The following is a 16,334-nucleotide window of genomic DNA, read 5'->3' on the forward strand; positions in this document are numbered from 1 at the left end:
GTGTGACATTATATGAGTCCACCTCTCCAGGCCTGTTTCCTCATCTGTAAAATCAGGACAGATGCCATTCTAAACTCACATGGGTTTGGGGAGGCTTCTTTGTTTTGTCAGAGTGTGTTGAGGGCCAAGTGCCCTGAGACATGCTTGGCACATGAGGGAGGCTTGCAGCTGCATAAGAAGACAGATGATCAAAGCAGTAATTCTGATATGATATAAGAAATGTGATATAATGTGTTAGGAGTGATTTAGTAGGTATACCTGTGTGCAGGGTTCAGTGATAACTGAGAGACAGTGTCATGGAAGCAGAGGTCATGGGTCAGGAAGGGCTTATACGAAGAAAAGTCTGACCAGAGAATGGGAAGTGAGGAGCCGCTAGTCAGGGAAGCACAGATGGGTGTCAGCTAAAGAGATGATGTGTCTGAACGAATGTATGAAGTGTGGATGCAACACGGAAAGTGTGGTGTGTGCGCTGGGTGAGGGGAAGCAGGCTGACAAGATTGCTGGCCTGCAGTTAGCTACCATACTTTGCATGTGACATGTTTCTTCTCAGGGGCATCTCTCATAACCAGGTTTACTGAAACAGCAGCACTCTCCTGCCCTCAGTCCCTCTCCAGCCCGTTTCTCTTTCTTTTCTTTGGGGCACTTCTCACTACCTGAAATTATTAATTTGTCCACATTAGAATTCAACTTTCACTTTAAATTCCATGTCTTGTTAATTACTGTATCCTCAGTGTTTATACATGTGTTTGGCATAAAGTAGACGCAACAAATATTTGTTCAATGGATGAATAAACAGCAAGTGATGGACAGAATTATCAGCCTACATTATAAACTCTGTCTAAGAGATGCCGTAAGAGACATAGTTAGCTCCCTTGGGTCTGTTGTGGTTGGAAAGGAAGAGTTTGCCTTTGTTGAAAAGTCCTCTGAGGCTGGGAAAGTGGGCAAGCCTCCCATGTATTTGGGAATCCTGGAATGAACAGCTATACCTCTTCTGGGTTCTGCATAGAAGAGACGCGGGAAGAGGCAGTGGTCGACTTAGAGAACCTCAAGGGTAGAAAGAAGGGATGTATCGCTTCATGTTTCTGCCAGAGACTCAGAGATCTTTATGGTTGAGGTGGTAGGGTAGATGTCTGCTTTGGGCCCCTGGTAGGTCCTCAGGTTTGACACCCTTCCATTACTCTGCCACACTGTAAAATATCATGATGTATTGGATTAATGTGGCTTCATAAAATGCATCCCAATTAAGCTCTTTTCCACAATCATACATAGTAGCTGCAACTGTCATATTTTAAGTTTCCTTTGAGAGTAGATTTCCCAAAGAATTCATGAGGCCATTATTGTTTCCTCACTCCTTCTAAATTGCCAAGTGGTAATGCAGTAGGAGAGGAAGCATTTGGCACCTTCACGACTCTTAGAGAGTTGGTTGCGCATACTCTTGTTGAGAGCATCAGCTTCAACTATATCAAACTATAACTACCTTTGTGACAACCACATTCCCACATAACTTAAGTGAATCTTGGTTTTTCCACTGATTTTTACCCAAACAGAGATGCATTTTCTGTTACTCTAATAACTTTTAAAGGCAGCTAGTGGAGCCTAATATTGACTCCCTCTCAGCCTGGCCAAAAGATGGCTTGTGGATCAGCCCCAGCAAAGGAGTTGAATGAAGAGAGTATGTTCAGAGCAGGGGTAGGGTGATGGGAACCCACAGGGGTGTGCACCCAGGGACTAGCAACCATGGGAAACCATTAGCCTGAGGGGCAAGGCAAGGGACTAGGTGTGTTACTAGAGCCTGGAGCCCCAAAGCCCTGGAACTCGGGCTGCAGCACAGGAACTAAAGAGAAAGCAGCTAAAGGCAAAACTAAGATGGGGTGAGGACAGGGTCCAATGGGGGTAAATGGGATCCAATTGGAGGTAAGACCAGTGGGGGAGGGGATCCAATATACTCAACCTCTCTCTCTTCCTGCCCTTTGCTTTCCGGCTGATGTCTCCCTTTGACCAAAATAAAATGGAAGCTCCAGCACATATTGCAGAGAGAAGGGCCAGAGACTATGGGGGGATGTGGCAAACCGAATAACCAGCACAGAAATACACAAACATAAACGTACCCAGAAGGTCCTTCCACAGAATCTGGCAGTGAGTTTCTTTGTAAAGTGAAGAACCCCCTCTACCAAAATAAATAAATGTATTCATTCAAGAAACATGTCTCAAGTGCCTTCAGTTGTTAATCTCTATAGTGGTGCTGGTGGATTTCACTCTGGGTTTTCTTTAAATGAGGTGCTTCCCTACAGAGCCATCCTGGATAGTTTATAAAAATAATAGTGGGTCTTCTGGGATTCCTTTAAAAAGGTCTGGCCCCTGGTAACCTTTCTATGTACCTCGGCCTTGCTCAGGTCTGAGCACTGTTTTGGGGACTGACCAGTCTTGCCACATCCAACTAGATGCTGAGTACTGGCTGGATTTTCAGTTGCGTGTGTCGGTCTTCGGTAACCTGTAGAGACCTGCAGAAACTGAACCTCAGTTCTCTAACTGGGAACCATGAACAATTCCTGGGGTACAAAAGTGAGTGAGTGGAGAGCTGGGGAAAGGTCTGGTTGGTGTTTCCAAGCCCACCTGTGGCCTGGGTGGACCTGCTTGACCAGCTTCCAGGGACTGAATGAGCATTTTAAAGACTCCATTTCCCATCCTGTGTGTGTGCACTTTGGGCCTCCGTCATTTTATGTAAAATAATTTTATCTAATTCTGCATATTTTGCACCAACTGCTGAACATCTCTCCATTGCTGTGCTTAATTTTCTCTAGCAACTGGTGAGGATTTCTTCCCATTAGAGAGAGATTAGCATGTAGACTACTTGGAAAAAGTCAATCTGGAAGAGACACAGAGATATTTAGACCTCCCTCTCTTTTTCTAGTTGGAGGAGCTGGGGACCCATGGTGTCACTGGGGATTGCACATGGTCACAGCATGAAGGTGGGGACAGAGTCAGGGATGCAGTGGGGGGTCAAGTACATCTGAGAAAAGACTGGCTGTTTGTCGAAAGGCATGGCACAATCAACTTGGTGTTTATGCTGTTCTTCATGGGATTTTCTCACTGGCAGGTGAGGCTCCCTTAATGCAAACAACTGAAGTGGTTCCTCATGCTATCATTGCAGGGTTTTGAGGCTTCCCTTCACCTCTACCCTTCTCTGAATACAAAGAAGAACAGAAAGTTTCTGTCATATAGTTCAGAAGTTGGCATTGAAGAATGAAACATTTTTGAGACTCCTAAATTGTCAGTGGGTTGTAGAAACTGAGATGTGAGGGCCTGAGATTCATGTCTAGTGACGTGGCCTCCCGCAGAACTCACCAACTCCATAACTAAACTAGCATTCTCTGCTTGCGCAAGTGCAGTAAGAGCTAACATTCAGTGGGTACTCACCATACACTACTCATTGTTTTATGCAATTTACATTATTAGCTAATTTAGTTTTTATGAACACCCTGTAAGGTAGATACTATTTTTATTCCTATTTTCTAGATAAGGAACCTGAGCTAAGAGACCACGTGACTTGCTCATGCTCACAGAGTTAGTAAGTGGACACGTTGGGATTGAAATCTTGGTGCTTTAACTGCTCAGCCCATGTTCTTGATCAGGGAGCTATGGCACCTCTCTTTGGTAGTGTTACAGCTGCCTTGGTTTGTTTTTGTAGTTTGCTTTCTGAGGACTTTCCGGTAAAATAGCCCCTTCGAGTTATCTGTGGCTGAATGTTCTTTATACCACACTGGCTTCAAAGCCAGTGTGCAGCAGGTCTATTCAGGCTTCCACCAGCCCTTATGGGCAGCTTCATGCACTGTGCAAACTGCCTGTCATATCTTCTGGTTTACTGGCACAAGTAAAGGTTGCTCACTGTTCTAAGGTTCCAAGAATCTTCCCATGATTTTTTAGGGAGAGCATTATTTAGTTACTATAAAGCTTCAAAAGACAATATGTAGTGCTTACAGATTTTTTCTGACACAGCCCTGATAGGCAATGCTGCAAGACAGCAGTGTTACGATTCCCATTGCAAAGCTGGAGAAACAGAGATCCAGGCTTACATTATACAAGAATATTGACTGCAAGCCCGGAGGTCCCTTCCTGGCTCTGCCTGCAACTAGATGTGCAACTTGGAGCACATCCTTTTCTCTCTCTGGGTCTCTATCTTAACATTTATAACATATGAGGCAGAATTTGGTTTCTGAGTTCTTTCCCAGCTCTGAAATTCTATGACTTAATAAGATCAAAGCAAGCTGCTTGTTAATTGATATATTTTATAGATGACATGGTTCAAAAAAGAGTTGAGGTGGCTTATAGGATCAACATGCACTTAAATCAGGAGGGTTAAAAATAATAACAGAATTGAAAATAATTATAAGTCATGCAAAAGAGATGCTTCAAGCACCCAGACTGAGTGAGTCACAAATGGTCAATATTATGTGTGGAGTCCCAGAATCCCAAGACATTGCAGCTAAAATTAGCTCAAAATAGTGTGGTTTATCCACATACATCTCAACTTCTTAAGTTTCTCCTCTAGAGCTTTTTGCTAGTAAGAATATGTTATTTCCGAATGAAGCAGACCTGGAAATCTATCTTTCTGACTCACAGGATTGATGAGTCCAGAGCATCTTGGCTGTTATGACATGAAGAAATTGGCAGCTCAGACAGTTGTGGACCCCAGGTCTCCTGATTTTTGCCTGGTGCTTTGTCCATGGCAGCATATGCCATGTTGTCTAGTGACAGGCATATGGTATGTAGGCCAACATTTGTGGTTTATACAGTTTTTCCAAACATAAGTTCTCTGATTCTCTTAGTCTCCTAAAAGTCAGGCAGGGAAAGTGCTTTTATTCCCATAGCATATCTGAGTGAGCAGCCTCACAAATGCTGAGTATTTTTTCCAAGGCGATGCTGGTAGTTGGTGGAGAACTGTGTCTGGAGTTTGTTGACTCTGGAGTGTCCGGCACCTGCCATATGTCATCACTGGACTCCTGGGCTCCAGGGACCCCAGTGTGCTCTGTGGTGCACCGGAAGTCCCCTTCTCAGGAGGCAAAGGAGCTTGTCTATGCAGCCCAGCTCTCACATGGACAAGCAACTACCAGAATCTTGGGAAGCAGCATGATGGTGGACTCCCCAGCATTGAACTCTCGCCCCAGATGCTAGGGTTTGGTTTTGAACTCTATTACCTTAGACTTTACTTTTAAGCTCTGTAAGTATGTAAAACTTCACACAATGTATTACACAGGTGTTGGGATCGAGACCGATGGTATTATGAGAAGCCAGAGTCTGAAGAAGGTTAAACCTCTCTGAGCACAGCAGGGACTCTTCATCAAGGTCAGCCATGGGAAACCTTTTAACTTTGCTCTGCTGAACATTGCTACTGAACATGTCATCAATCAATCAACATGTGTTTCTTGAGACATCAATGTGACAATTCATTGAGATTACCTGGGTGACAAGTTAGGAAGGCCGTGGGATACAGAGTAAAGACATGGGCTTTAGAGACATCCTAAAGGTTTGTAGACTGGCCCTATTATTTATAAGCTATTTAAGCCTGACCAAATCATCTAACCTCACTAAGCCTCAGTTTTGCCATGTATGAAATGGGAAAAATACCTACCTCATCAGGCTTTGAAAAAGTCCTTTTTGCCATTGACTTCCTCTCCTTTGTCCAACACTTAAAAATTATACAGTGATAACTCATTTAAAGCTGTCAGCTAATCATTCCTGTGTACTTAACATTGTACAAAACAATGGGAGAGATAGAGAAGAGGGAGACATGGACCCCTTTCTCCTCCCAAAGATAAGCCTGTCCTACAAATAGGGCAGGATGTGGAGAAGGGAGGCGATCGAGAGTTTCTAGGCTTAGGAAGAACTTCTTGTACGAGATGGTATGGGCCTTGCTGGGTGGATGAGAGCCTGTGATAATGGGGGGATGGGGATTTCAGGGGAGACGGACAGTAGAAGTGAAGGCTGGGATGTCTGTAGAGCAGAGTAAAGGCTAGTCTGATGAATAGACAGGAAATAAAGGAGAATAATGATAAAAATGCTCAGTGGGTGAGGCAGGATGAGGAGACTTTAAATCTGGATTGACAGATTTAAACTCATTACACTTCCTGGTACAGAATGCTTTAAGCTTTTTCAGGAGAAGAGTGATAAACTGGGGGCTGGAACTATGTCTTCTTTTTTATATCAAGTTTCCATAAAACTTTTAGCACAGGGCTTGGTGTTTAAGGATGCCCGGTAGTAATGTATGAAGTAATAAACAGATGTTTAAGGAGAGCCGGTCTGGCAGTGGTGTGTGTGACAACCCTTCTGGATATAGACCCTCACACCAAATACCAAATGACTAGACTCAGCCAATGGAAGTGATTGATTCAGCCAAGCTGGATTGGGTTTCCACATTGATTCAGGCTCACAGCAAATGACTCCATTTATTTCATTTAGATTTTTAATGTGTGCTTTTTAAAACACAAGACGTGTACCCACTTGCTGAAAAATTACTAACAGTACAGAAAGTTGCTACTCATGTTCTCCTCTCCTAGGCTTCTGCCACTTTTGAAGGTTTGTTTTGTTTCCTTACAGACCATTGTGTAGGCCTGAAAATATGTATATAAGGTCCACTAACTCATGCACGGATAGTCCTTTTAACAGATTTTATTGAGATATAATGTTCATAAAATAAAATGCTACAATTTTAAGTTTAGTGTTTCATGAGTTGTAACAAATATATACACTTCTGTCCTATATAATTTGAAAATATTTGAATGATATCATACTTTACCTATTATTCTGCAACATGTTTAGGCATTCAATAATCTTCCATAGACATTTCTTCTTCATGACACTGACTTCTCTTCAAATTATTGCACAGTTCCCTGGTAGGGATACTAATGATTTATTGAACTATGTACATATAGATGAGATGGATATTTAGATTTCCTTCACATTTCACAATTCAAATGGAATAAAGAAGATCCTTTTATACTTGTCTTTTGATATTTTATCATTTCTATAGATTGGATTCCTAGAACTAGAATTTTTTGGTTAAAATCTTGGTAACAACAACCAAGAAATTATAGCAATTTAAGCTCCCAGAGTATAAGAAAATACCTTTTTCCTGAAGGGTTTTCAGTTTGGAATTATCAGACTTTACAAGGTTTGCTGGCCTGATACGTGACAAGTAGTAACATGATGTTTCCATTTTCCCAGTTGTTGGGAGAAGATGAACATCTTATGTTTATGGTTATGTTTACTGTTCATTTACATTTCTTCTGTGAATTAACTGTTTTTATATTTGTCTGTTTTCTGCTTGTTTTTGTTATTAGTTTGTAGGAACTCTTCTTGTATTAGGTCACTTTTTCTCCTACTAAGCGTTCAGGTTAATATGATAAAGGATAGCCTCTGCAACATGTTTCTTAAGTGTTAATGTGCCCAAGTATCACTTGGGGATCTTGTTTAAAAGAGAATCTGACTCAATGAGTCAGGGAATGGTCCTGAGAATCTGCATTTCCCACAAACTCCCAGGGGTTCCCAGCCTTGGAAATGCTGCTAGCCCACAAACCATACTTTGCGTAACAACATCTTAGGGTTTATGAGTTTTGTTTGACAGGATTCCATCATGCTCAAGGATTGATGTGTGGTAGATTTTTCCTTTGTTAAACAGAAGCTCTGGGAATGATCTGATGAAAGTGAATGATGTGAGAAGCAGCAGCCAGCTGCAGTTGTTGAGATGACTGGACTCAGTCTTTCTAGGGAGCCAATAGGTGCTGATGTGGTGGCAGAATGGCCTTTGAGTTTGAATTAAGTCCCATATTTACTTACCTTTAGGTCACTTGGCTTTTAGTTTCCACCTTGAGAATTAAGAAAAATGTAAGACAATAATCCCTTTTCTGATTATTACCCAATTTTTTTGAAAATCAAAGGAGAATTACTGGTATGCTTTATGACCTCTAATAAGCTAGAATGCATTAGGTATTGTACTTGTCCATGCAAAGATGCTGGGAGTCTGAACAACAGGCCTGGGATTCATAAGCAGCTCACCTGGCCAGTGTCACAGTGGCCAGTGAAGGCAGTGTACTTGGCAAATTATTGTATCACTGCAAATTCTGACTTTGACAAATTCTTTGCCTCTAAGTATGGGTCATCATAAGTGTATATGAATCACTTTGGACTTCATTTTTTTAGTAGGGAACCACTTCAGGTTTCCCTGAATGTTTATCTGTGGCAAGTGTCAGGTGTTGAACTCTGCATGATTCTGAAGCTAGGCCATTGTAATCAGTTATCTGGATAATACACCCATTTGTGAACATGCCCAGGTGCATACACATACACACATGTGCACCCTGAGCCAAAAAATTATTCCTAAGTTGCTGTGGTAATTACAACACAATTCATACTCTAAAATATGGATTATTTGTTTTCCAGTTGGTTGTCTATGGCAGACAATGGCTAGCTTTTTATTTAAAATATTGCCTTTACTTCCAAAATCCATAGTCACAGACAATATCCCTCAATATTCCACAATATTCCTTTGCAGGTAGGAGATTAATGAATTGTGAGTGGAAGTCATGTGTGTCATTCTAGGATGAAGTTTTTAAGGAGTGGATTTGGCTTTTGCACTCTCTGATCACCTGTCTGCTGGCTGGACACAGAAGACTCCATAGTCTCAGCAGAGAATTGAGTGTATGATGGGAAGATCTTGGCACTCCGAATCTCATGTGGAAGGCTTGCCGCCAGTCTGTACCAGCTACTTTGGACCTTGTGTGAGTAAATTAGTTATGCATATTGCACTTGACATAATATGGATATTTGAGCTTGTTCATTACAGTAGTTAGAGTTACCTTTACTGATGGACTCTGATTTGTATAGATCATTAATATCTGGAGTTAAAGATTCAGTTGATATCTGGCATAAACTTGACAGTTCCATGAGTAATCTCTTAAATGAGTACATTGGACAGATGAGTTACAGAGAAAGGTGTGTGCAATAACCTAATAAGTATGGTTTGTGAGTCTTTGAGAGGCAGAGCATTTGACATATGCGGAAAGTTCTGATTGTCCTTAAATTCAAAACTTCATTAACTTTCTGTTAGTAATTGTCATAATGCTTAGAAATCAGGCAAAGGGAAACAGTTAAATATTCCACCTGATTATGCTCAACCCCATCTCCCTTAATTCCTTTCTTGTTGCTCAGGCCTGGAACAAGATGGCTATTCTTTGGAGAGTGAAAACTGAGTGAAATCCCTGTAATGTTTCTGTTTGATGTTTTTGGCAGTGATGATGAAAATTCTAGACTGAAATGATACTGAATGAAGTCTGGACCAATTGCCTTGTTAAAGTAGAATGGACTTCCCGTCTTTTAGCTGTCTGGATCAATTCTTGGAGGAGTTAATCAGATAATCTGATTTCTCAGTTGAAGCAACATATTGTACTGGTACCCTGTGGAAAGGACAGTCTGGTTGGACTCACCAGGCCCTTTCAGTACGCCTCTCATGTGAGCCTTAGGAGGGCTTTTGCAAAATAAATAGAGCTTACTGAGGTTTGCTGAGAAGGGTTCCAGATTCCATTGACCAAAAGTGGAATGTTTAAGACTCCACAGTTAAAAAAAAAAAAAACCAAAAACTATGGAATTCTGAGTCCCACCTGTTAAATTATTTGTCCTTCTAATAGAAGCAGGAATGAGAGGCGTATGTTCAACATCATTTTGGACCCGTTTTCTGTGGCGGGAAACCAAGGTAAACACATTTTTCCTGATGTAATTGTTGATATTAGTTCAGCTCATATGATGCAGTCGTAGCTGTGTGAACCATTTTATTTGGACCCTTCCTCGGCTGGAGTTAGACATACCAGTGGGAAAGCCTTCAGCCTACAGCCCCAGTATGGGGGCCCCAGGCCTCTGAGGGAACACCCAGGCCCAGCTCCGCTGCATTGAGGGTGCCCATGGCCTCCTGGCCTCTAGTCTCATGTTTTTGCATGTGTATTGGAGAACCTTCATCTCATCTCCTAACTTAGGCTTGTCCTGATCTCTTATTCAGTTTGTACCAGGGAATTGTCATTTCCCCTTTTCTGATTTTACTGAGATTCATGTATGTGGTTCTATTCTAAATACTAGAGGTATTTATATTCTTTCTCTTAATTAAGAAATATAAATATTCTAATTATAAAATATAAATATTCTTTCCTTTAATTCTCCCTTTTTTTATTTTTGGCTCTCTCTCTCTTCTCTCTGCCTCTCACCCTTAACCTATGTTAATAACCTAGTAGGTTTTCTTACTTAATTTTCTGCATGCGTGCATATTTATATACAAACACATATGCATGTATTTATTTTCATTTTTTGTGTCATTTTTTAACCCTCCTTTCTTTATACTTTTGGTTTATAAATAGTTCACAGGGTAGAATATATGGGGTTTAGTGTTCAAGTTAGTCTCTCGAACCACATTGAGCCCATGATATGATAGGGCTCTGCTCAAGGGTGGGCAATGGTGGGACATCCTGGACAACTGTGATGGTGAAAGAGGTCAGATGGCTAATGACTGTTGGGTGTGAATTAGTTGCAAGTCTCGGTGGTAAATAAGGCACCAGCAATGAGGATGTCCATCCTGCATCGCTTGTATGGTTACATAACATATGTGAGCTGGCCTTCCAGCCAGATTGTAAATGCATAGAGACCAGAGCTGTGTCTCATGTTTCTTCTGCTTTTCCTGTGGCACAGATCACAGGGCCAGGCACAGAGGTGGGAATGTAAATGCAGTGCTACTGATGGGAGGAATAAAAATAAAGTTGTGAATGGGTGTTTACACATGAAGCTATCTCACTTCTGAAGCTAATGGACAATCTCACTAGCTTTTGACATCCTAGATTCTAATAACAGCAATGCCTACATTTGTGCAGTATTTATAGTTCACCAAACATTGCCCAGGCCGTCACTGGACCTTCGCAGTGAACCCTGGGAGCAGACATCTTTGTTCTTATTGCAGTTTTACACTAGTGCAGACACATCTGAAGCTTAGGTTTTTAATCCTCCAAGACACCAGGGCTGTCACTGGGAGGACCTAGGACTTCAACCAGCTCTGCCCACTGGGACTTTTGCTAACTTACACAGATGCAGCCTGAGAATGAGGCAGCTCTCCTGGCCCTGATTTGGGGCAACCCCTTAAATTTGTAGGAAATCAGCCTGTGGCTGGCTGCAGGCGAGCTAGCCTTCACTGGGGTCTGGGTGGATGGCCACAGTGTGGGTGACCAAGGGCACCCAATGGGGTTCCAGAGAGTCTGGGAAGGAGCCATGTCACCAAACACCTGATCTCAGTGCCAGAAGTCCCACTGTTAGCAAAGCCATCTTTTTGGTTAACTGTTGCCCACTTAAGGTGTCTGTTTAAGCCAGAGGCACCTATAGGTGAGGGAGATGTGATCTGAAGCCACCAGGGAATGTCACTGTCGTGTCGGTTGTGTTACCCATCATTCAAGTTATCAGCTACTCGGGTTATTAATTGCTTGGGAAAAGACCCAGCCCTAGGGTGATGTGAATTTGTTTTGTTAGTTTGCTTTGGGAAGGCTTTGGAGCACACTGTGTGGGTCAGGAGAGAGGCCAGTGGGTCGCCCTGGGAGGAGGCTAAGGAAGGCGGGAGCTGAGGGGAGTGCGGAGAAGGATCGGCCAATAGCTCCTGCTCCTGGCCAGGCTTTGAGTTCCACCTGATCCTGGCCAGCTGCTTCTCAGGGCGTCCCTCAGACATCACCATCATGTTTCTGAGGCTGCCCTGGGAGGAAGGGGAGCTTCCCTCTGTTGAGCTTCCTGAGGAGGGGCGTCAGGCAGGCAGCAGAGGGCATCCAGCCTAGGCACCTTCTGGGAGAGAAGGAAGCTGGGCTGCGTGGTGTGTGGTTATTTAGGGGAAATAATCATGGGGTGCTTGATTCTGGAAATAGGGCAACTTCCTGTGATGTGAGTGACCTGGGTGTGCCAAGGCCAGTCCAGGGGGCGTTGTCTGCTGAGTCGGGGGCTAGCAGTGATCCACCCACCATGGACCCTAGAGATGCACAGGCTGCTTTTCTATTACTCGCATGAAAACCAGTCATCGGTGCCAAAGTTCAAAGTCAGGGTTCATGTGTTTCTTAACATGATACAGGTGGGCCTTCATTAGAAACACTTTCTGCTCCTCCAGCTCAGTTCTCATGAAAACAAACAGCAGTGTCCTTTGCCCAAGTCGGAAGAAGTGGCTGTGAAACCCCATGAGCTTCCCTTGCACGCCTCAGCTTCAGTCTGTCCTTCTGTAGGGGTGACGAGCTGCACATCCTCCCCAGACCTCACCACGGCCAATGTGCAGAGGCCCCCAGGAGCTTGCACAGGCCTCCTGCCACGGCCATGCTGACGTGGGGTGAGGGGTCAGGGCCCTTCTGCACAGGCCACAGTGCACCCGCGACTGGGGTGGTCTCCTTGTCTTTGCTCAGGAAACTCTCTTCACAACCCAGACTTTGAATTGTTCCCTCTTCCTTTTCATATTATAACTGCTGCTCAGATGTGAGGGCTCCGTATAAAGCCTGGGAAACAACGGGAGGAAAGGAAACCTGGAGCCACGTGACTGGGCAAGTCCCTGCACTGTGTGAACCTCAGCTTCATTAGTGAAGTGTGGGGCGTACTAGTGCTGACCGAGTGGGGCTCTTTTGAGGATTAAATGAATCAGCACATATGAAGGACTTAGAGTGATGTTTGGCACTGACTAAATACTCAGTGTGAGCTATTATAAAAGATAAGGGTTTTTCTAATATAGGCAATTTTTTTAGAGAACTTTGGGCTCACAGAAAAATTCAGGAGAAGGTACAGAGATTTCCCATATGTTCCCTGCCCCACATATATGGCCTCCTCCATTATCAACATGCCGTACCACAAAGACACTCCATTATAACTTATGAACCTGTTGACACATCATTATCACCCAAAGCCCATAGTTTACATTAGGGTCACTGTTGGTGTTATATGTTCTTTGGATTTGGGCAAATGTATAAAGACATGTATCCAGCATTACAGTGTCATACAGAATAGTTTCACTGTCCTAAAAATCCTCTGTGTTCCATCAATTCATCCCTCCCTCCCCAGTCCTTGGCAAATACCATTCCAGTCCTTTTACTGTCTCCATAGTTTTTTGCCTTTTCCAGAATGTCATGGAGTTAGAATCGTACAGTGTATAGCCTTTTCCTGTTGCCATGTTTCACTTATTAATATGCATTGAAGGTTCCTCCAGGTCTTTTCACGGCTTGCCAGTTCATTTCTTTTTATTGCTGAATAATATTCCATTGTCTGGATGCACCACCATTTATCCATTCCCCCAAAAAGGATATCCTGGTTTCTTCCAGGTTTTGGCGATTATGAACAAAACTACAATAAACACCCGCATGCAGGGTTTTGGGCATAAAAGGCTTATTTTTATTTATATTAATTAAGCATATAATACATGGACTTTACCTCTGCCATCTCAGAGTGTCCAATACATGTCAAGATTTAAACATGAATTTCAACTCCTGACTCCTCTGCAAATGGCCCGTGTAGCTTTCTGCGCCCTGACTGGTGGCCTGCCCTTCACTCACAAGACACTTGTTGGCCGCATCTCACTTCTCTGCATTCATTTGTGCCTTTAATGCTGATGAACCGAAAGCTTAGGCATTGCTTGTTTTTACCTAAATCTTTACCAAGGTTTTTCTTTTTTTTTTTCAATTTTTCATTTTTTTCCTCAATATCCTTGAGTTTTAGAAAAAAAAAGCAAGGTATCATTAAATTATTGCAATATAACATTGCATAGGAGCTACACAGGAGTTTCTAAAGTATGAAAGCAATGTGTAATTGAAAAGGTGGTAAAATAGCTAATGATAGAAATTAAATTAAGTTCAGGAAAACTGTCACATTACTGAGGGAGGGAAAAGAATTGCCAACATTTATGTCAAAATTGGCAGTTTACTCTTGATGGTATAGAGGCTTAAAGGATGGGAAGTGGTGATTGCCAATTCTCATTTTTGACAAACTTGTTTTAGATGATTCATTTGGAGAAGGAAGGTAAATTTTAAAAACGTGCCAACAAGAACAGGAATAAATGCCTGAAAAATATTTAGAAAACAAAAGGAAGGAAATAGAACAACATTATCACCTCAAACCAAGAATTCTACCAAATCTATTATGTTGCGTTAAAAGGCTGGCATTTTGAGAAACTGGCCAGATGATGCACCAGAGAAAACCAGTGATAAGGAATTCCATTTCCTACCAGTTTTCCTTTTGAACAACTTTCCAATTAAATAATCAGTTACTCAATGCAGTAACTGACACTAGATCTCCTGGGCATCAGTCCTTGAGTAAATAGTGGTGATTCCTTCTGCTCATGTGCGGGGTGAGGTCAACCCTACCCCATGGACTCCTAGCAGCTTTCTCCTTCACTAGCTTTGATCTTGGGCTGATCTCTTGCCCTGTCTGAGTTTTCATGCTTCCGTGTAATAATTAGGAATGAAGGATTTAGACCACGTGTTATAACTCTTGCTTTTTCTGAGTTACACACTACTGTGCACCATAGGGCTCCAAAGCGCTCACCCAAGGCATAACTTTTGTAGTCATGTTCTCTTCCCTCATCTCTATCAGTCAAAGATAATTTTAATCATGAAACCACTATGTCCAAGCCACCAAAAGTGACAGTCAGGGTTCTAAGCAAGAACAGAGAGAGGCTTCTGGGTATGAGCAGAAAAGGTGGCCCTACAATTAAGGTACTGAAAATAAGAGATACTCTAGCCCTACAATAATCCTATCAACTCTAATAGAAACTGCCACCACAAACCATAAAAGTTGAGGGGTTCCATGCCCAGTCTTCAGATTGCTATTTTCTGATTGTTTTTCCTTACAAGGCTGTCCTTGCTATTTATTGCAACCACTGTTTACCTACTAATAACAATTTACCATTGTGTGTGTATGTGTCCGTCTATCTCTACATCTCTTTTCCAGGCAATGTTGAACTGTGCTTGTTTAAGTATATTATCATTTCCATCCTTATGGTTTGATTTAGAAAGCACAGTATACTTGCTATTCATGGGCTGACCCACTTTATCCTCTCTTAAAATATGGTAAGCATATTGGGCGCACAGATAACGATCACCTTTAATTTTTCTTTTCCTTCTCCTTGTGATGTCAATGTCTAGTGACATTCGCCTGTCATTTTATGTTCTACCGTTGTGAGTGAGGAAGGGAGAAAGGGGAATTGGAGCCCCATGGGAGATATGATCAGGGAGGTACTCATTTTTGCAAGGAGGATATTGTATTTGCATTCCTTACATCACATGTTGAGTTGCTGTTTACCAACGATGTCCATTTATTTTACAACCACCTCGTGAAGTGAGTGGAGCTTACTATCCCTATTGAACAGGTGAGAAAACAGAGGCCAGAGGGTTAAATTGCCACTTCCAGGTCTTGCCTAAACATCTGTGTATGTGGCGTAGGCACACACTGAGTAATTTCTCCTGAAGCACCCTTTTCCCAAGGAACTGTTTCCTAATGTGATGTATCCTGAAGGGCGGCCTCTAGGCTAAGTAACTTGATAGCAGATGGCAGTCTTCCAAGGAGTTGCTGGTTTCCCTAGGTCTCAAGTTCCTTGCTTGTGTGAAATTAAGGCAAATTGAGTGGGATATTGCAACACTGGGTTATCACTCACATGGTAACTTGCATGGGAAAATGTCTCCCCTGGACAGATTAATTAAGAACCCATCCTTTGGAATTCTGTGCCTTGGAGTGAATTATGGGTAGTTTCTGTGAAGTTAAAGGGGCAGAGACTGTTTTTTTGTGGTTGCTAACTGGAAACTGTAGAGGAGTTTAAGTAGGCAGTACAGCTGCATTAGTAAAGATGCAGGTTTGTTTTTAATTAATGCCACATGAAGCACCCAACCACAGCATTTTCCCCCAGTTGGATGATGTCTGTAGGCCTTGGAGGCTAGAATCCTCAAAATTACTCCCATGCTGTGCTAGATGCAGCAATGATTGAGCACTATTTCCTGGGGGCGAATGGGATGATAGGAGCCTCATCTGTCAGCTGAGGAAGTGTGGACAGCAGAGTGGGGTGAAAAGGGAAAATCTGCTCCCAGGCTGGTTCCAGAGCCAGTTATGTCCACCTGGCTGCCACCAGGGAGGAGAGTTTAGTTCACTCTTCATAGTTCTGCTCACCAGTCCTCATGGCTTGGACGCAAGGCAGTGCCCCTGGTTCACAGGCCGGCAGTGCTGGAGCCTGGACACGGGGCTTCAGTCATCCTCAGCCTTCTTGCAGACGAGGAACCCACAGGTGCCGTGAGGTCACGCCAGTTGTCCAA

General features: G+C 42.8%; 1 long non-coding RNA gene across 5 annotated transcripts in view; it reads left to right on the forward strand.

Annotated features, from left to right (window-relative positions):
- Positions 1-16,334, forward strand: part of LOC108403824 (uncharacterized) — a 251,403-nt gene that overhangs the window by 60,981 nt on the left and 174,088 nt on the right. Inside the window, exons 4-6 of one of the 5 annotated variants that reach the window (XR_012122599.1) lie at positions 5,255-5,343; positions 8,596-8,774; positions 9,286-10,149. The exons of 3 other annotated variants lie outside the window; for them this stretch is intronic. This is a non-coding gene — a long non-coding RNA (uncharacterized lncRNA). Of the gene's footprint in view, positions 1-5,254; positions 5,344-8,595; positions 8,775-9,285; positions 10,150-16,334 lie in introns of those variants that run through there. One more of the 5 variants, XR_012122601.1, reaches the window with a different exon arrangement.

The sequence above is a fragment of the Manis javanica genome, chromosome 1 (assembly GCF_040802235.1).
Source record: "Manis javanica isolate MJ-LG chromosome 1, MJ_LKY, whole genome shotgun sequence".
NCBI lineage: Eukaryota > Metazoa > Chordata > Mammalia > Pholidota > Manidae > Manis > Manis javanica.